The 22,366-nt window shown below is 37.9% G+C and overlaps 1 long non-coding RNA gene across 2 annotated transcripts; it reads left to right on the forward strand.

Annotated features, from left to right (window-relative positions):
* The first annotated feature begins 390 nt into the window (after positions 1-390).
* LOC147763386 (uncharacterized) lies at positions 391-21,321 on the forward strand. Of its 2 annotated transcripts, none has more exons than XR_015332732.1 (3): positions 391-3,230; positions 12,306-12,508; positions 16,218-21,321. It is a non-coding gene; the product is annotated as an uncharacterized LOC147763386 (long non-coding RNA). The 2 variants fall into 2 exon arrangements; XR_015332731.1 differs by lacking the exons at positions 391-3,230; positions 12,306-12,508 and adding an exon at positions 12,531-13,286 and having other exon boundaries at positions 16,218-16,356; positions 17,182-21,321.
* Positions 21,322-22,366: the final 1,045 nt, after the last annotated feature.

Genomic DNA, 22,366 nt, shown 5'->3' on the forward strand with positions numbered 1-22,366 from the left:
GATAGCAGGGACAGTGAGCATGTGACCGAGTGAACAGCAGTTCTCCTGTGGCATGCGACACAGTATGATACAGAGAGGACACCAAGTGTGAGCTGCGCCTGGCCCAGCACACGGCGACACCTGCGTCTACCCCCCAGTTCATCTTCACTCCGCCTAACCCAAGACGCATAGGTAAGAATTCGTTGAGAATTGGCTTCTAGTAGGGTTGAATTTCTTAAATTGCTCTGATAGACCCTCCCCATTGCTTTGAACATGACCAAATTTTAGTTTATGAATAATGTAATGGTCTCAAAATCTGATAATTCAAGATGCTATTAGGTGGCAACGATCCGATATATTCTAATACATGCTATATATGTAAATGTGACAAAAAAAAAAAAAAAAAAAAAAAAAAAGCAAAATATATGATAATTATAGTAAAGAAATCTAAATAAAAAAAAGAAAGAGAAACTCAGTAGTATCCATGACCTAGTGTTCATTTGTGCAACCAGATCTAGTATTGACACTGCTTCAACATGTGATGGCTGAGTTAAAACAACGTCCCAAAGCGGAGTGTGGGCACAGTTGATAAGACTCGAGTGCCAGTATACTTTACTGTGGTCGACTCGAAAAAACAAATCGAAAAGGATGCCAGTTCCGTTAACTTTAGTTTATATTTTAAAGCAATAAATCAAAACACACATCCTGTCTTGGGATTCACGCTTTTGCATGATTTAACTAATAGTCCTGTGAAGCGGGTTCTCTGTTAGAAAGACCTATCCCTCAATTTCGACTGGAGACAAACATGCTTTCAAATATAATAGGGCTTAATTGATAGCAAGTAATGAAATATGGCGTTGGTTCGCGACACACACTTCTTCTCCGTCCTGTTTTATGGGGGTATCCCTTCAAAACTCTTACATGTATCCTATAGAAGATACCACTTTGCTTTACGTGTTTGAAACGTATAAAGTATGCTAAGTGTAGCTATTATTAGCTTTAATACCTTACCATCGGCATATTTCTGTCACCGAGAAATGTGTATGTCATATAAATATGTGTACGACACAGAATAACATGTATTTGCATGTAAAAAAAATATGTTGTTTATCCCGCCGTGGGAATGCTTTTTATTTCTTATCTCGGTTTTTGGTAACGTTGAACTAGACACTCCCCAGAGCCACACCCCCAAGATACGCATTCGCGCCACGCCTCTTGTAACAAACAATGTGCATCTCAGTTTAGACTCAGACTATCTGATCAAGAAAAATACGAGAAAACGTCAGTGGTTCTCCATTATTTGGATTTTTCAATCCACTTATCTCTTAAATGAGTCTGGCTAGTCAAAATGATGTGGTATTATTTCAGTTGAATAGCCAGTACAGAATTGGTAGTGCACTCTCTCTCTCTCTTTCTCTCTCTCTCATCCAATTACTCTTTTCAGCCACTACAGATATAGATCATACATAACGATGAAGAAAATCTAGATTGACTTGTAGATAGAATCCTCTAATTCAGCCACCCACTTCCTGCAGCAATTGTATAATATCCAGTGTAAATGATAGATGTTATAAATGACGTGAATATTATCAGCCTATTGTTCTACGGGATATCAATTTTAGGTATTTAATTTCATATGGAGAACAGTACAAGTGAGATAGTAGCCATACATATAAAAAATTAAAAGGGTTAAAATGCTAATTTACTATTGATATGATGAGCGGACTTTACAATGAAGAACGGGTGTCGCAATAGGTGACAGTTTACTAACCAATCCCCACCTTGACCTTATTTTGGATATCAGTTTGGTGACCTTTGGTGACCTTAAAACTTGGCTTGACTGGCTGTATCACGGGAAATGTTAAAAACAAATTTTAGTATTTTGGTAGTATTTTTGAAGCTCTGTTAGAAGTCTAGTTGCTACAGCCACTTGGGTGGTCCCGTGTTTCTTTTTCGTTCTGTTTGTGTACTTTAAATTTTAGCCTATTTTTTAGCTTAGTACATGCTTCATTTAAAATGAACAAAGTAAGTTTGCGTTATTATATCAATATCAATGTAAAAGATATCATTATAAATATAAAGTCCATGGAATAATATTTTGAGGTGTAATTATTTAAGTAATAAAGTAGCATCTTTTAAAATAGTTATCCAAATTTATCTTTATTTTTTTATTCAAACAGACAATTGAGTACGCCTCGATTAGTATCCCCTGAGCGCAGCGCGGACTTGCAGCGTGACCTATCGATCGCGCCAGCACGCAGATGCGATCTTGTAAATGGAAAACTCTAAATCAATGGATGCTCCTAGAAAAATTAGCTTTCAGAAGGAACAAAAATCAATACTCTAGCTTAGTATGTTCTTTTGCTCTTCGGCTAAGGCATATTTTCTTTTTGCCTTAAACATGCAATCGGCTTGTAGAAAAACGGATGTGCACCACTCTCATGACTACTTTACTTCATTCCGTTGACCCATTGTCCTTATCTAGATATCATATTACGATATCGAATATCAAGCAAATGCTTTCGATTCATTAACTTTATATGTGTGTTTGATAATAAGCCGGGGTCAGGTTCTGTACAAGATTATATGACAGTACCCTAGATTATCACTGCATCGCTATTGGTCAGGTGAATAAATAAACGGGATTGCGTAAAGGTACTGCATTTGAGGGGTCAGTTTTTTTAGGCCTTAGATACAACATAATACTATAGAAAATTGACCATCTTAAAAAAGTTTATAGGGCGAACATAGACAGGCATAAAAACTTAATAAATCTTGTGACCTCATGTACATTTCAGTATCAAGGGAATTCGATGTAGTTGCCATCAAATCATGTAGAGCACCGGTTGTGGTATAAAATTAGATGTTTGCTATGCACTAGTTTTGAGACAAAGAGAGAGAGAGAGAGAGAGAGAGAGAGATTCTAATATTTGGGCAAGTTATCATTTTCTTTTAGTCTCGACATTTTCATTATTTAATTTAAAAGAAAACACTAGTTCTACTTCTAACCTATTTTAACTCAATTGAATATTGTAAATTCAACAAATACTATTTTATCAAGGAGAAAGAAAGTATGATATCATAGTGTCAATCTTCGTTTTCCTCAAAGGGAAAAGAAAAAGGCTGATTCATGCTCACACTGGCGTGGTTTGAGTCGGAACTAGCGGCACGGATCTTTGAACAGGACGTGATCAATTACCATGGGACAGTCCGAGTCCTTGGACGGACGCTAGTTTTGGTCAGCAATTAAGGTGAGCTCAGAGTCATGACGTCTGTCCTTGGTTTGATCCATGCACGATATTAAACTATAAAACAATGGCATGGACTTCTGTCTCTTGTCAGGCCAGTGCATGTATTACAGCGGTCGTATATATAAGACACTAGCTTTTACTGTAAGCTGATTTGAAGAACAGGCAAATCACTGGTTTGAGTAATACATTCAGCATAATTATGTTTTATTTAATCTTCTTACCTGAAATAATCAATACCGAGACTTTTTGTTATATAACCTAAATGAATTGATCAATAAGGTTAAATAAATCTTTTAGTTATGTGAAATACTAGTACCAGTAGTTAAATGTATTATTACGTGTGAACTTCACTCATTTCTTTACCGCTTATCAAGGGAAGACGAAGTCCTCTTATATGAAAACACGCCCCGAAGAGGGCATCTCTTTGACGCGATATGTCCTCAATGTCCCCACTGACTTAAGCCGTATCGGTGATCCGTTTGATAATAAATTACTTTTTGAGAGATGTGAGTCTTAAAAATATCTAAGGACGTGACCTGCCCTTTAAACTGAAGACGAACTTCCCATTATACTTCTCTTGATCGGGTCAGTGCAAACTTTTTAAATCTAAACGCGGTGAACCAACCAGGTAAGGTAAACCGAGGAATTTAATACACTTCTTTGGACAAACCGTTTTTAAACGTATTTATATGTAGTATTGTCCAAGGTGTAGGATCATAACTCATCAAACTCTATCGCTGAGAGGATTCAATTGCCCTAGCCCGTCATTTAACCAACCCTAGTGTATTCCATAGTTTAGAGCATTTTTACTTTTAAATGTTTATTGATACTGTTGGGGTAACTTGTGTTTAAATGTTTATTGATGCTGTTAGGGTAACTTGTGTTTAAATGTTAATTGATACTGTTAGGGTAACTTGTGAATCTAAACCAACACAGGAACATCACCTTGTGCGTCAACAACATTTAGAAGTTACAGTGGAGGCCTCAAGCATATATGCGGAAATATCATAAATAGTTGAAAGAAAAAGCGGTAATCGGAGCCTATACATGACGCTGCACGTGGTTCCATTATCAGTATATGTTTTTTTAATCAATTGAAGTATAAAAACTAGCAGAAAAGAAATCGATGGTTTCTTATTCGTTTTACAGGTGTCTTTGGCGTAATTTTTAAAAACTTTTTTTCTGTGCAGATAAGTAAAATGTCTTGTTATTTATTATCCGCATTATTAATAGTTTGCTCTGATGCTAAGCATTTAATATTCTCACGATTTCTACTTCCCCTTTTTCTCACTTTTACATAAAACACAAAGATTCCAAAGAACAGAAAAAAAGAGGAACTAAATCTTAACAATGCCATCGCACAAACGCCGGATGTTCTGAGACAACTGATAAACCGTTTTCCGCGTGTAGTGTAACTGAACTACGTGTACTTTACTGTGACACTGCGGTACCTTTCTTTCTTTTTTTTTTTTTTTTATAGAACGAACCCATGCTCGCATTTTAATAGTGGGTGATTTAATCATTGTTCCTTAATCTCAGTTTACTTCTCTTTAAGTGTGTATGTCCGAGGCTTTTGTTATTCAATGCTAAGCAATATGAATATGTACACTGTAGTCTCTCTGCCTCTCTCTCTCTCTCTCTCTCTCTCTCTCTCTCTCTCTCTCTCTCTCATGAGCACGCGTAGGCACACACACACACACACACACACACACACATGACAAATGCGCTTGTACGTATACTATAAAACAACACAAACACAAAGCCCCTTTCTTATTCCGTGTCTATCCTTTATCTTATTGAATTGAATTGGAATGATCATTCTACTATAAATTTTTGTCTGAGTCATGGACCATGTGTTATTAGCTGACATGAATGTGACGGCAACTTTCTTTGTTTCTTAGCTTAAGACTACTGAGTTACGCGCTGGACCTGGGTTCTAAATAAATTATGATTATGCCTGCAGATTTATCACGCCAGCAGCGTTCTCTAACAATAAGTGGATCATATCACCCTCGCACACCATCTTGTAAAATGACAATAGCAGGGTAGCAGATGGCTCGGTAGCCAATGTTTTGATTCCATAGCAACCGTCTACCCAAATATAAACAATTGCTTGTCATTTTCGCGTCTGCTGCAGACAAAAGATAACCCGTCTGGATTCATGATTCGCTGATAAGTCGAGTGAAAAGGAGGGGCGCCTTTTTCTTTGTTGTGTGTAGACATCCATAACAAAGACATTTTCCTAGCGACAACCAACGTGGCAGGTATTGTCGTAATTTTTGTCGAATTGAAAGTTTTGGTGTTGCTTTTAATTGCGAACACTGGGAATGCATACAGTAGTTGTTGATAGGGATAGATGTCATCAAAAAAAGGTAGGTGTAACATTGTATCTATTTCAGGTGAAAATCACACAATGCCTCCTTTCTAGGTTTGTCACTTCTTGCGGATAGGTGATGGATCAGTTGCAATTTTTGTCCTGAAAAGAAGGAATTTTCGAACAAATAAGTGCGACACCTAACCATTTACCCCTAAGCCCTTGTGTATGTGATACAGTCATTGTTGATTCTATTTTGAGGACTAAGTGCACCTTTGGCAAGATGCTAAAATACCGGTCTCCAAGGTGGGTCTTGTAAACATATGTAACCCTTTACAGGATAAAATGAAGGACAAAGTAAAATATATCATAATGTCATCTGTCCCCATGCATCAGTAACGCCCAAATAGGATTTATTTTGAAAGCTCTCACTGAAGCTCGATAAAACTAGTAAAACGAAATACATATATTGATTTTAGTTGAAATGGACAACAGCAGACAATACAAAGGCACTCTCCCACCCACGCAAACCATGTATCTCAGAGCGACATTGAAATCAGATTGTAATTTCTGCTGATGTTTCTTTGTCTAATTTTTCCGACATTACAAATAAATATATTTAAATACAGTGGTACTCATCACATGATCCGCTGAAAACGTTTAATGCAAAATGTCCATGATCGTATACAATTTTATACTCATGTAGTGGTTGCTTCCTATCATTTTCCATTTAATTCTATTTAATAATAAAGGTCGTACGCTATACAGGATTATGGCAGTGAAAATGCAATTCATAATTATATAAATTTCCCTTCACTGGCGTAATCTGCAGTTTACTCATCAGCCACCATTCTGTAGAGTTCCAAGCCCAAACATAACTTATAAAAGTATGCCATTTTAAAGCAACCTTTCTCTTTATTTGGTTCAAGTTCAATGGATAGTTGCATGCACTCTGTGCATTTTCACTGCGTGTAAAAATGCAGTTTTCAGACGGGACATAAAGTCAATTATTCAAAAGTAACAGGCCTTTAGCGCTATTTAAAATGATAATAAATAATAAATTAACTATTTAAAATGATAATAAATAATAAATAAATAAATAAAATAAGAAGATGTAAAAGAATAGGAATCCCGTAAACGGCCCTTTAATTAATGTAGTGTATTTTTGATTTCTAAGGAAAGGCTAAGAGGAAAATAACTTGACCGGGCAAAAGAAAGGGCTGTTCTTGGGTTTTTACATACTGATATATAATTTTAGGCGGAGACGATTACTTATATGAATTATTTATATCACTTGTAAAAAAAAAATATTTGTCAAATAGTCAATACAATCGTAAAATTAGGGTTATGGGCATTACTTTTACTTCTACGTTCAGAGAAAATGCACATTTTGAGCAGAGATATGACTTTTAAAAAAAGTTGCGCTTTATTCATTAGCGCAGGCTATTCGATTGAACACAAGAAATGTTTCAGATAAAAAAAAATGGAAATGCGTCTTTTAGGGTGTTGTTTCAACCCATGCGTGAAAGGGTCCAATCCCTTAATCTTTATTTAATATTTCATAACATAATGAGTGTTTTACGAGTTAAAAGCACGGATATTGTGTTTAAAGCGACATTTGCATAATATCAATTGACTATTTTAAAACAATATGCATAAAACATACAACTAGTCGTTTATTGTGGACTCCATCAAGGGAATCAAATCAGAATATGCCCATCATGCAGTATATAATTGTTTTTCCGCATTTGATGGAGGAGGGGGGATAGGAAGTTAAAACATTATTCTCACATATTTGACACTGCCTCACGTACCAACGTCCATTTGTTAGGGAGAAAAAGCGGAATGGGAAGAAAAGAAAAGACAGGAAAACAGAGCTGGTTTTTGGTTTGTTACACATTAGGAATGAATCCTCATTGAAACCTGGCCATCTTTACACTTTACGTCCTTATCTAATAATCTTCTGATATGGTGAATTCTAGAAAGATTGCAATTTGACGAGCATAGAAAACTGTGGCGCTTTTTTAAAATCATTTTTCTCTATATTCATTGAATATGAACAACTGAGTGTAAAAGGCATCAAATATTGACAAGGTCATATGACATCACAGAAATTGTCGAAATCATGGAAGGTAGTAATTTGTCTGGGACTGATCAAGATCATGATCAAAACTACTAAATTGCAAACAAAAAGTAAAATCGGAAATTGAGGGAGACAGAAAATACGTTAATAACAACCTGTTAGGCTGGGGATCCTTCGCACATGTCACACAGGTGGGGATTTTCATTACGTCGTAGTGCGGCCTAAAGTGCATTGTTCATCAAAAACTGGCTGTAGGCCTACTCAACCCCCCCCCCCCCCCCACCGCTTTTAAATGTAGATATCATTTCTGCTTAATCAAGTTATTGCGAATTAATACCATGCCACCTGAATATGCCACATCATCCGTTTTATCTTTGGTCGGAACGTTGGCCACGGAAGACATAACATCTATAGGGGGCCTACTTCTAGAATACTTTGACATCCATTGACACGATTATGTTGTTGCCTAGGCAACGCTGGAAAAATGAAACATGTTGCAACAGGACATATAAGATTACAAATAACAGTCTGTGGAATCATTTGAAACAATGCCATAATATCTTGTTTCCTAGAAAATGTCATAGGGGGACTAGGTTCGCAGTATTGGCGCATGTACTGGGTATACATACTTCCAACTACAATAATGCCAAAAATTAAACGTGAAAGTAAGAAGAATATGCACAGCATCTTATCAAGCATTTTTGTCTTAAACCTCTGTAGATCTTTTCGTATAACATAGAGACCTGTGGTGTGGATCTCAAAGGTATTTTTCCTTTTCTTCAAATGAAAATATGCGTTTGGGTAGTTATTATTTTGATGCTGAATAGGACACCCGCGAAGAAAATAAGCCATCTCCAATGTCGGGTCTTTGATGGTGCTCAATCCTCTCTTGATTGAAGACGATGTTGGTAATCTGAAATCAGTATTAAGACTTTCCTTCAACCTTACACTGCAATCAAAGGGAGGGTTTAGCAACATAAAGCCTATAGAACTTTTGAATTACTCGAACTTCACCCAGAACCGCCTTTGGCAACATCAATTTGTAGTTAGGCGAAATCGCACAATGCAGTAATCTTGGGGGATTTCGAAATGTTCAATATATCCAGTCGCAGTGGCCAAACTAAGAAATCGAATAGCCGGCTGGCTGTCCGAAGGAAGATCGCCCAGAGAGAGAAAAAACTCAAGTTTGTTATCAGTTAATGAACCAGTCATGGGCGCTAGGTTTACTTTTATTGACTTTGATTTCAATAACAGATAAAGAAAACCCGATAAGAATTCATTTGAGAAGGAGATACGAATCGAACGGGCTCCCCTGGTATTGTCCGTATGATATTAATGGATGACTGTTTCGAAAGAAGCTATTCATGTTTAAGCACTTCACGAGTGCTCTTCTCTCTGCGCCAGCAGCGAAATGCTTGTATCCAACAGTTGCTTACAATCGGTCTTGATGTCTTCTAACATGAGCGATCGATTAACGAATCTTCCCAGCATCACCGTCATCATCAGACCAGCAACCCTTAATTTCTTTTGCAAAGATTCTTATGTGATGTCGCCCATCTTGATATGCCGCTGTTTGCCAATTTTTCCGATCATTTTGCCAGCTCAGGGGTGTATACATGCATAATAAGCTGTCGGTATTTTATTTTTAGTGCCATTGGGTGTCTTGGCGTTATTCTTTATAGATTTTACCTCAGGGTTTTAGGGATAAGGCCGACCGTTTCATCAACGTCTTTTTTAAGTATTCACACGTATCAAAGCAACTTCATCACGGTCACTGCCGGTTACTGCAGGTTAAAAAAATCCTATGTTGGATGCTTATGATAAAAAGAGGTACTAGTAGTAATGGATAATATATAAATGTACACCTTTTAAAGATATTATCCTAGTGTTTCTATCGTGTGCTTGAAGTTAATTATTATTTTTTTGTTTTTGTTTTTTGCTTTTTGAATTAATAATCAAAACGTTAGCTTCAAATTTACAGCATGGCTGTTGAATCATATAAAGTGGTCCTTTCCAACAAGCAGACATTATTCATTTAGCTTAGTCTATGACTTTTAGATTCTTGTTCAGTGTGTACATATTCAACTCAGATCAACAGGTTTTCTGCTGCAAAATACTATTTTCTAAATGCTTCTGTTCTAAAACATACTCGTCCCCGGTGTTTAAAAAAAGGTCAACCGATTGCTGTTCATACTGGAATTCACTGCCATTTATCTGTTCCCCACAGATATTAGCCAGATAAAGCTTAAAAGAATAACACAACCGATAATTCCATTAGTATAACAACTAAAAGCTTTTATAAATTTGTATGAATAAGCTTAGACTTGGCTATTTTTTTCGTAATTTCAGTTGGGCTGTATCGAACAGATGATACAATATAGAGCATATGGTCTGGCTTCTGTTCTTCCACTTATGTGCCTCGAATGTGTGACTAATCTTCTCGTCATTTGGAATTATGGCACTTATAATGGAAGCATCCCTGAACGTGCAAGATCTGCCCAAATTGGATCATAAGATGTGTTCTCTGGCCATATGCACGCCTTGCCCATTCGATAGATCATAAGGAAATTTCATTGACAGAAGTTCCTTTGGATCAATATCTCAATCAAATGTTCTCCGTACAAATGTAATAAAAACGACCCTTCAGTGCTTCGCCCCGTGCCGCAGACGTAGAATTTGGACAGCACAAGATTGGTTCTTATTGATAATAATTTCCTGGCATGACTGGGTCGGGTGGTAATTTATTACCGCTGTTCTATTGCAGTATCAAAGTAAACGGGTCGTTATTTTTTAGTTTGAGCACGCCCTCGCTGGAAATAAACGCTGCCGCCATTTTGACCTATATATATATATTACAGCAACGACTTGCAATTCCAGACATCCCAAAGCTCCAACTGTTTCATTTGTTCAAAATAGACAACACTGGCTGACTCTGTGAAACAATTATATAATGCAATGATTCTGTTTGATTAAATTATGGAAACCTATGGTACCTTCAAACTATTTACATTTGCCACTGTCGTCCATTATGTTTTTCAACCAATTTTCATACTAACGTTTCTAACGTTTTGTTTCAGCATATTTAATGTGAATAAGTTTATCAATATTTTTTCCGTGGCGCAATGTATATATATATATACATGTTTAACTCTGATAAATTGTTTTTACTGTAGTTTCAGACAATGAATCTCTTTTGTTCTTTATTTGAAATAATTTATTGTATTCTTAAAACGGTAGACCTGCATACATTGCAGTGTGTTGTCATTTCAATTCCAGGTTATTTCCCGTGCTCTATTCACGCACACACCCACATATACATATATCCAAAGATCAACAACCCTGACTCGATAGAACATAATGCAATATATCGTAAATTCATCTTTCGACTGTGTTTTATAAGCGTGGTTAGTGCAGTTGCTCTTGTTGATGTGAATCATCATTAATTTATTGAATACTTGGTCGGCTTTCTTGGAACAGAGGTTAGTCATTGGTCAGTGCATTTTACAATTTAGTTAATGTTAAAAACATTTTAGTGAATTCATACAACGTTGTCGATTACAATACTACTGATGGGTGACACGCAGATGACCCACGGCAAATAACTCGACTGGGAGATATTCTAATATCCGCTGGTTTAACGAACCAAAGATTAGCTCACTTTCACATGATAGTGGAGCTAGAAGCGATTGGACAGAGCATGGCCAGTGACGATGATGATGATGATGACTTGACGCTTACGTCAGAAAACACGAGGGATACGAATCAGATTGTTGGGAGTCTGGGCATCATCATGTTGCACGAAGTCAAAAATGCTAAAAGCCATATTTTGAGCATAAGAATTGAATTGATCAAAATCCAAGATGACAGGATGAATGTTTGAGCCAGGTTTGCAGTAATTAGACCCGTATTAAATTTATCAATTTCTTAAGAAAGGGGCATCTATATCTGGTTCGTCTTCTCCATCCGTCTAGGAAGACATAATCAGATTAGAGAAGCATACTAAAATGGTCTTTCAAATTACCCTGTAACCTCTAGGGTCTTATTTTAATGGTTCCTTAACACATGCAGGCGCATGCTAAGGCAAAAAATCTATAAAATCAACCTAGTATTCTTTGCTTCATGTTGAAAGCCCGGCTGTGGAGGAAAACGTCATTGTTTGCAAACGGTTTGCCAACGGAAATATGCAGAAGAGCTGTAAGTGTTGAAACGGAAATAGTTAAATGGGTGAAAAAACAGCCAGGAAGGGACTTAGGATTCGCTTGCCACCTTGACAAATACAGCATATTAGCCGAGTAATATTCCATTTCTCTCTTGGAAAATTGATGTCATTTACTTTAATTTGTGGGACAATGCATGATTAATCCGAACTCGGCCATGTTGTCTTTCCCAGGGGGAGATTAAGTGCTAATGATTTTTGGGCAAGGCTTACGCCGTAATCAAGATTAAGCCGATAAAACCAGAACCCCATTTCGTTTTGGGATCATTTCGCGTCGTGCAGTCCGGACAGTCGTATATACGCAGTTCATCTCTTACAACAGCCCTGCTCCATACAAAGTCAACCCTATGAAGATAAAGACGGACAGGCTGTCTTGCTTAATATAAAGTCTACTCAGTGGATGCGAACGACTCGTCGAATCACCGACAAACCAGCCTATATTGCATAATCATTTTATTCCAGTCAACGCTCAGTGAACACCACAATGACATGCGACCAAGCAGCTTGAAAAGAGCAGGATGGAGTGGAGATGGAGTAGTTGTAATTACACACGGGATACCGGCACTGTGGCTGCCAGCGACTAAATCTACTCTGACGCCAACCAAGCCCGACACTGTGGCCGCATTCGTGGGACAGTAATATGCGCTTTCATGATTTCAAACCAGGTAAGAATCTTCAATTCACGTACGTTAAAGAGAAAATGGTTTTGTATTTTGAAAAAAAAGCGCATCAATCGCATTTCAGACTTAAAGGTAGGGATTTTTTCATGTCAGGGAACAGCACCGTTTCTTCTTTCGATAAGTTGTGTGAAAATGTATAGCAAATCTCACAGAAGGGGAAAAAACCAGAAGTACATGTGGGCCAATATGGTAAAACGTTATTGCGTGCACTTCTTTTTCCGTGTGCATGTATTATTTAGTTGAATGTTGTATACAAGGTGGTACGTATACATATTGATTAAGTGTAGAAACTGATGACATTTCGGTCGGAGGGCGATTTATCTTTGCAACACGCCCATCGCGAAATGGTAAAGCAGACGACATGGAAGGTTATGAGGTTTGTGTCACCAGGGGGCGTAAAGTTGATGACGAAAGAGGTCAGTCGCGGTGATTGAGTGAATAAGGCGGACGAATACGGAGTTGAATCAGAAAAACCGGTTTGACGGGGAACCAGTAGGTGACAGAGACTAATTACTGAATGCAGCGCCTGGCCAGTTCTCCGTGCACCGCCAACCAGTGCGTGCCATGCGGTGCAAAACTATCCAGTCACACCAGTGAGCCTAAGCCTTGGCATGCGGTAATTTTGGCCTTAGATGTGTGAAACACTTCCGTAGGTGACAAGATAGGTTTATTCTTTCTCACCATTTCTTGTGAACTTGCCAGGCAGCAGTTCACGATTAAGACGAACGTACGCGTATTCCGTATAACATGGTTGGATGCATAGGTGAGTTTTCCGATTAGTTTTTCTTTTTTAATTGAGGATTTTCATTTACCCGTTTTATACTTATACAGAGATATATACTCTTGTTCCTGCTTGACATGTTGGCTAATCTTCGTTAGAAAAAAAGGCAAACATTATTCACGGCGCTTTTGCACATGGCCAATTTCTCTTGCGTTATGAATAGAATAATGAAATAGTCGGAAATGATCTTTGAGCATGTGAGAGTCAACGTGCCAGAGCTACATCCAAGTTTGAATTAAGATATATTGCCGTTTGGACCATTTTCAACAGATAATGATGGCGCTTATGACGTGGCACATTAGCTTGTGCATGTGGCAGGGTGAAAAGATTAAATCGATAATTTTATCACAACAATACAACATCACATCCCTGTAAAATGGGTAGACTTTGAGCCAATATTTATAATATGGTTATTATTTTCTTGAATGGGCCATTGTTATACCTTCGGCATTCGGTGTTGGACTGATAATGGGCACGACTGAGTGCTTTTTCATAAATTGGGTCATTGTCATCATGGTTTGATATTTGCTCTGTGGTTGGTCATATGAGACAGCTTGGGGTGTGCATGTAATTGTATTTCTATTCTTACAATGCGACGAGGTCGCTGTATTTGTGATACAGTTTGTCGGTCATGTAATCTTATTATCACCACGCTGGAAAAATTCGTACGCGTAATCAGTTCGAACAATGGTCATCGAAATAGGCGGCCACCCCAGCACGTGAAGAGGGCAAGCGAAATAGACGCGTCCACTGTGAATCGGTAGGTGGACTCGAATGTCTTTTGTTGATTACACAACGCAATGGAATTTATTTTTGTGAGATGGAACTTAATGTTAGTGTAAGAGTGTTGGAATAGGTCGTATAAGGGTCGGTTTGTTCTTAAATACGGAGTCGCCAGCATCCAGCCAAACGGGGACATCGTGAGGCATTTCAACAATAGCGGGTGTGTCCTCTTTGAATGGGACGGGCAGATAGGTGGCCGCATACCTGTGCATGGAAGCGTATCAACTCACACAGGAAATGGGCACAATGAATATTTTCACTTTAGATTGACAAAATGTGTATTATAAGTGCAGAGATATGGGGAGCATCTTTTGTGCTGATGGAATGCCGACGTGTTATTCATGCATGATAATAGTCGTATCTTTTATATGTATAAGAAAGTTGACATAGATCTGCGTGTAGCGAACCAGTTTTAATACTTATCAAAGTAAGACTAAGCTTCAACAAATCTAATGATATAAAAGGCTCAAATACTTGTGTTATTCGTTTTTCTTACAAACAGTATACACGGGGCTGGTTAGGGAGTATTTTTTCTATCACCGAGGACACGATTCTGAGAGGTAAGAAGGTACAGGTTATGTATGTCTTAATACCAGTGACAAAGGTAGCTCAATGTATAATAGCCACTTTATTTAGAGTCACCTGCAGCTAGATTGTCATTCACGTGGTGGTATTATTGCCAATCCCACTCGCTCTATATATGTAATAAACCCTCATATCTGTAAGTCGTGCCAATATATCCGCTTGAGAACATCCCATTTTCTTCATTTATATATAAACCTGCATATTAAATTGGTTTAATATATACGTGCTCAAAATCGTTGACATCGACAAATTGCACGCCTCCGGCCAACCATAAAGCAACTCAAAGACGCGTACGTTCTTATCAGCTCTTTCGGATTGATGAGTTTTATGACTGCTCACCATAACGATTGTACAAGGTAAGAAGACAAACTAGTTATTCGAGTTGGACAAGGTCATTCTTTCAATGTGTTCAGCTCTCGGTTGTAGAGGTAAGAATACCTATGCCAGGAGGTGGTCTCATTAATGTTCCTGTGTAATGACCGGGTAGGATGGGGAAACCTATAAATACGTCACGACCATTGTTTGTTTGAAGCCCAAAACGTGAAAGTGTCGTAGTCATGTGGTATTACAAGGTTTGAGATGAACGCGTTTTCCCCTTCAGCAAGGTAAGGTGTGTAGGTATTTTCTACAAAACGATTTACGTTTTGGGGTGTTCTCTTGTATAAATTCTTAACTTTTATCCATTTGAAAATACAAGTTATTTACTACACAAAGAATAAAAAGCACCGCTGCTGCTCATTGCGTTCCGTGGAGACACAAACCGTGTGAATTACCGCAGCGACTGATGCATATTCGCTTTCCCAAATATCCCAGAATTTGAACAGACTATTCCATTAGTACCCCCAGGTCCCGTTTAGTAGGTTGCACACTGCACTCTGTCGATATAAAAAGCTTCTGTTTCCATTCCCATAAGGCATTCCATACATATGATTAATGCGATTAAGGTACAGCCAGCAATTTACAAATGGCGAGGTATAACGATTTTCTACATTTTGGGTCGAAGCGAGGATGGGGCAGATGTTCCCGTTGCAAATTATCTGTACATGTTAAGGGCGAGTAGATTTTGTCGACACTCTTTTTACCGAGAGTGTTATTGATCGTTGTTGTGAATGTAATTCATGGACGAGACCCATGTTAAAATGATCAGATGACGTATGGTTAAGCCCAAGCAGATGCCCCCTTGACAGAGTATTATCTTGCACAGCTGCTAACCCGAGATAAATGCTTCCCTACAAATGGCGGCTTTATTGTTCATTAGTGTCCAGTCGGCGTAATTTATTCTATCTAATAACGTATGTAAATGCGGGTTACCGAATTTGGCATAATGCATTCACACAAATGACACTTCTGGATTTTGTAATCAGATATTACGTGGAGACGTGGTTTGAAAGAAAGGGAAGACGCTTTGGTCTGTTGAAGATGGGTCGGGATGAAACGGTAGCCTAATCGACGAAGCATATCCAGACACTGAGATATTGCGTTTGTGGTTTAATCAAAAGATTTCTTTCTACATGTCAACTACTCTTTATCGCTTTATCTTTTCAGGTTTTGGAACGCGGTGCGGTCGCAGCCCCTACCGATTCCTCAAGCGACACACTAGGACGACAGCGTCTTTCTTCGTGTTAGTGTTGCTTCACAAGGCACAGCAGTGGCTTATTGAGAGAGAAAGAAGCAAGGAATCCATGTTAAGCACAACTTATATACGTGTGGCTACCCATCTTTGTATGGAGTACCCTTATCATTCTTCGTCCACCATAATTTGCATGTCAAACTGCTGACGTGTGTCAGAACTGTGTGTGTGGAGCGCAAACGTGGCGGTGAATGTAATATGTACATAGTATGTGGGACGAGTTGAATGGTTAGGTATATATGCATGTGCTGTGTAGTGTGTGTGTGTGTGTGTGTGTGTGTGTGTGAGAGGGAGAGAGAGAGGGGTGCACGTGTGTGTGAGAGAGAGAGAGAGAGAGAGAGAGAGGACGCAATGGATAGAATTTATGTTTATGAAATTTGGGTAGATTGAGTGTCGTTTCTTTATTATTCGCAAGTTGCCAGTTACAAATGTATGTAGTACGACAAATAGTTTAAGTAGTTAGTACGGTAGACCATTAACAATGTCGCATTATTTGGCACCTTCGGTTTTTTTCTCACAGTGGAGATGAGGTACAAACGCGCGATTGATGCAGAAACGACGTTTGTATAAAGCGTCCGTTACGTTTATATATTTCAACAAACAAACTAGCTCTTTCAAGAGAAGACACGATAAGAGAAGCCATTTGACAAATTAGCTGCTGCCACGGCAACTCTCAGCTCTTCAGGTCTGTAGTAGTAGGCTTGTGGTATGACAAGATCACTTCAATAACGCTCCCGGTTCCCTGACTGAAACCCATCAAGTGAAGAGGAGTCATGCCAAGTTAACGTCTTTATGTGATTGTTTCCAGTGATATGAAATGACGTGACATCTCTTTTTCTCTTGTCACTAATGAGATGTTGATGGAACATTTTTTTTCAGACAGAAGTGAGGACCGGTGGTGAAGAGGCTGGACTGCGGGGTCATTACCTAGACGCTTCCGGCGCATTTCCCCTTTGTCAAGATGACAAGTTATAATTATTTGTCATGCTCATGTCGTCTTTATTTTTTTCTGATCTTTAGATTTCATAATATGAAGTGCAGGTCGCGTGTTAAGGACGTCGGGGGGGGGGGGGGGTAATTTATTCAACATTCAACATTGAAGATTGGTTTGCTACAGGTTGGTTTGCAGTCATTGGGTCTATTCGATGTTATTTTTTCTTACTTTGAGAACGTGATGACATGGCGTCGACCACCGCAAAATTTGATTTTTTTATGAGGACGAGGCAACGAAGGGTGTTGTGGAATAATATTAAGTTTCAAGGTGCAAAAATCTGTCACTCTTATATAGGTTGCCACCTTTTTGATGTTGGACTTCATTACTAATCGTGTTTTGGTTTTTAACAATCACGTTCGTTTGAAAGACAGTGCAATTGACAAAACGGTTTTGTAGTATATACAAATATGACTGGCCCTCAAGTATGATGAAGCAAAAACTTTTGGTCACTATTTGTTTGGAGGGGAGAACAACATTAAATTTCAACCCCGCACCAACAGTCTCGCTGTTTGTTTTTTGCTGTCTTCACGCGCGGTGCCTCTCGTCTCCAAGCAGTGTAAGGACCCAGTATACAGGGCGGCGTGTTTCTCGCCCGGCCTTGAGTCGTGTGCTTGGCACTATGTCAGTTAACTGACAGTTTAGATACCATCCGACTGCCTAACGAGCCGAGAAGAACATTCAATCAACCTTGCTCGGCAGTCACTGTCATAAGCGAGGCTTTCAAACATTGCATATATATCTTCTGAGTCACCGGCAAAAGTGTAGTTTGGCGGGAGAGTGGGGTGGTTCTGTATTATTAACTACTGGCTTGTTGGTAGCTGAAATGAGCAGTGATGCGTATGACATTGTCCTGTATATCTTGTTCTCTCTGTAGAAAGTGGGTGCACAGTGAATTTGTTGATTGATCATTGGGTCTTGATTTGGAAATGGACGAAAATGAACGTGAAATATCTTGGAAGCAATTGGCCAGTAATCTTTGTTGAGATTGGATGTTTTGTCCTAGCTTGTCCATTTGGAGGGACCGCGTCTGCACTGCCTTTGGATGGACTCCAATCATGTCACGTTTCAAGAAACTGATGGACCCTTAAGACTGTCCCTAACGGTAAGAAAAGCCTCCCCTTGCGACTTTGGGGCCTTTAATTTTTCTTCCATTCATCTATAAGTTTCAGACAGATTCTCAATAAGTTTACAGGGTAGCCCGTCCACAAGGACTTCAAAACCAACACATATCTTGATGAAGGCAAATGAATCACTTCCCTAGGAGAACATTAACAGCGGCAAAAATGGCCATAGATGATGGATCACTAAAGCTCGGAAAATGGCGTCCCAAGTGACCCTTTTTTTTCAACATTTTCCGTTGTGGCAGCTTTTGGTGAAATTGCCCCTTTTGTAAGGGAATAGCTGTGAAATATACTGGTGTTTTGGAAAGTGTTTTGCTAGTAGCTGGGTGGTAGTATGTGTGCGTGGGAGGGAGGGTCGGAAATGGTCATCATTGTCATTGCTATGCATGTGAATGCAGCAAGTCGTATTTTACTATCTTTATACATTTATCAGCAAAATGCATTAAGTGACGATAACAGAAAAAAAAACTGTCGTCGCTCAAATGTTTTGGTGCACGAATTTTGTTTTTCATTACGGTTAAGTGCTTTTCAGAAGAGACAACGGTTGCATATCAATCGCGTTCGACAATATAGTTAATGATATTTGAAAGTCATTACAAAAGAAAATAAAGCTGGCGTCGTGTATCAGTAATGACTATTGTTTGTGGATGGGAAAACACATTATGTGATAGAAAAAGAAAACTGTACCCTTCTTTACTAAATACCATTTGTTACATGATAAACCTATCTGTTGACTTGCCAGTAACAAGATATTCACGCAGGTCCTAATTTATGCAATCATGTTATCGGCGCTGCGTTGATAAAACAAATTGGTAACACGTTTAATGGCGCGTGGAAAATGAGTCGAAGCGATTGGTGTGGAGATTGTCAATGTTTGCGTGTGTTAGATGCAAAGTATTGGTAAATGTGAAAGTGTTCCAGTAATGATTTGCATAATAAGTGGCATCCATTGCGCCTGCCTTGCTCTGCACGCACGCGGCTCCATGTGAACGTTACGTCATGTCATAGTGTTAGAGAGTTGCCACGTTTCCTTATCACTTCTTCTCGCCCGGTCTGTACTTGAGGAACTGGACGGAGAACTGATAAGGGCTTGTGGCTAACAAATACGTCGTGCACTATGCGTAAGTTGGTTTCATGAAACAAAATTTATATTACTATTTCTACCCGCGCGAGTAACGATTCAAGAACAAGAGCTGTGTTGCGAAAATTAATAAGTATTTTATTGAAGATGACACAAATTGCAGCATAAGAAATTTGTGATGTGGGTTTCAGAAAACCAAACGTCGAAAAGGTTATAATGGCAAAAGTGAAATGATAAATGTTTTACAATAATTTTCATTGACAATTTTAACCATTGGAAATCAAAACAAGAAGATACATCTTCATAAATACTACGATGTGATCACGTTTTGTGGTGGTTGTTTGGACCAAAACGTCCTCCAGACAAATATTTGCAATGAATGGTTTTATTTGTAATATCCTGCATTGTTGAATCGAGCGGATGTTACCTGATTAACAGCCATGTCTAAAATACGCTCGAGTTTGCGATCAATTTAGTCTCTAAAACAATATGGGTTGAATATTGGTAAATTTTTTTACTTATTAAATAACAAGAAAACCCACTTCCAACAAACATTTGCATACTTCATAACATCGCCAAAGCGCCGGGTTAGTGTGGCCATATTTTTACATGGTTTATGACATTAAAAAAGTATTAAAGCCCCAGAATTTTGACATTTTATTCATATATTTTTAAAGTCTAGAACTGCAGACAGAAGTACAATTGCAGTTGTAGTTATTTGTTGGCATATTTTTCATTTCAAAACTATAGTCTTCAAATTGTTGAAGATAAAATTTTTCACTGACGCGCAAGCGAGCTTATTTGTAAAATATGTAAATGCATCTCCACCGTCTAATAGAAGATGCAATTAGTAAGAAATATATCAAGTTTTCAAGTGTTATAGTTTACAAGCATCGAGCGATATTGCACAAGAAGAAAACATTTTACTGGAAGTAACTTATTTCATTTTTATTCTTACTTTTTCAGATTGACTGTTTTGTGATTGGAATTTCTATGAAATTTTGGCTGTCACATGAGACAGCTTATTTTAAAATTTTTACTTGATAACCGCAAATTTTGTGTTGGAGCCCTACTTTTTCATTTGTCGCAACAACGGTCATTTCTGTTGTGGCCAGTGAGCTGCCCAAGCCCCATTTTCTAGTTTAACCAATGGTTCAATGAATTTTGTAAAAATTTGAATTTGAAACAAAACTATAAATCTCGATGTATCGGGCTTCATGTCAATAAAAAATAGACATTTTTTAATAATTGTCAACAGTTGTTCATGCTGTATATGCTAGTTAGGCCTACTTAATTAAAATCACGTGTAAAAATGTAATATATTTTGCAATATATTTCAAGAAATAAGAAAATAAATAATGTATATATATAAAATCAAAAATAATATAATAAGACAGTAAAAAGAAAAGAAAAAAAGAATAGAATAAATTATAGACTATAAAAGTCTCGTAAGCTTTGAATCTCACGTTAGCAACCGTTACTTTTATCGGAACGAATAAATAAATAGATATAAAAATTAGAGATTAAGTTATATGTAATTTGGATTCACAAACGAGGAGAGGTGACAAAGATTTACAATGTTATTTTAAATGAGTAAATTGACAGGCCCTTGAATAATAAAACAATGTTAAGTTGAACTTAAGAGGTTCGAAATCGACTAGAAAAATTAGTCTCATTGTTTACCGAGGCAATTTTTATGACTGGAATAACCCTTTTTTTAATCTAGGTTTGCCGTTTTATTTTGAACACAGAGCAAAGCTTAGATATAGAAATTCTTGCTTCGTCTGTGCCTCTTGCGGTAGTAATACTTTCACCCCCCCCCCCCCAAAAAAAAAAAAAAAAAAAAAAAAAAAAAAAAAAAAAAAAAAATCCCAAAACTTATTTGTATACTTTCATCGTTGATTGGCAGCCCTTTGTTTCTTTCGCAGTGATATCTTGGATGTCATAATGACGCCGCGGAAACAGCAATTTATTAATCAAAATTATTCTTGATCGGCAAGTGTCTGGATTTCAATCTTCTCAAAGTGTAAATTATTACCTGTAAATTAGTAGGTTAATGATGGAATGTTCTAGCATGACAGAAAATGCGCAAACAAATATCCATACACCTCTTCAACTGGCAGCGTGTGTATTTTGCAAATGGCAAATCCAATCTTTCTTAACTTAAAGCATGCTAGACCGTTAAAAAAGCATGCTCGCTTTCAAGTAGTTGCACATCAAATGCATTTTTACACTCTCCTTTTCTGTGTAGTGCATACATAAAGACGAAAAACGAAAACGGGTCAAAAGTCCACAAGAAAATAATGTCAAACTAGAGCTTGAAATAGTAGAGCTTTATTTCAGTGGGACTTCGTTCCTTTCACGGCTTTTTGTGACTAGACGTGTCAACTTGCTTTTAATGATGCTCATAGACGCGCGAAACTAGGTTAAAATAAAATGCAGAATACTCGCTATGCTCAAGTGCAAAAAAAAAAAAAAAAAAAAAAAAAAAAACATGGCCGGATCAAGTCGTTAATTTGCCTGTGTCACTGCATTGGTGCACGTTGTCTTTACGTTCTCAATTATTCCAACAGTAAGTGGTCTCATGACTCTTGGGATTCTAAAATTTGGATTTGTTTCCTTGCTCAAGATTTCTCTTCAATCAATATTCTAAATGAAATTACCCCTATAATGAGCAATATATGAATCAGTTTGTAAAATAGACGCAGTTACAAGCGTAAAATGCCCTTGTTTAAAACGATCTATATGTTGTATGTACCTCATCCTTTTTTTCCCATTTACGCCCTTTCGCAACTTTCACAACTTCAGGGTATGGTTTAAGTCAATCGAGTATCCTTTACCTTTATGGGAGACTAAGCGTGAACGCAT

This window comes from Lingula anatina, chromosome 2 (genome assembly GCF_051362555.1).
Source record: "Lingula anatina isolate TDL-2025a chromosome 2, LinAna3.0, whole genome shotgun sequence".
NCBI classification, from domain to species: domain Eukaryota; kingdom Metazoa; phylum Brachiopoda; class Lingulata; order Lingulida; family Lingulidae; genus Lingula; species Lingula anatina.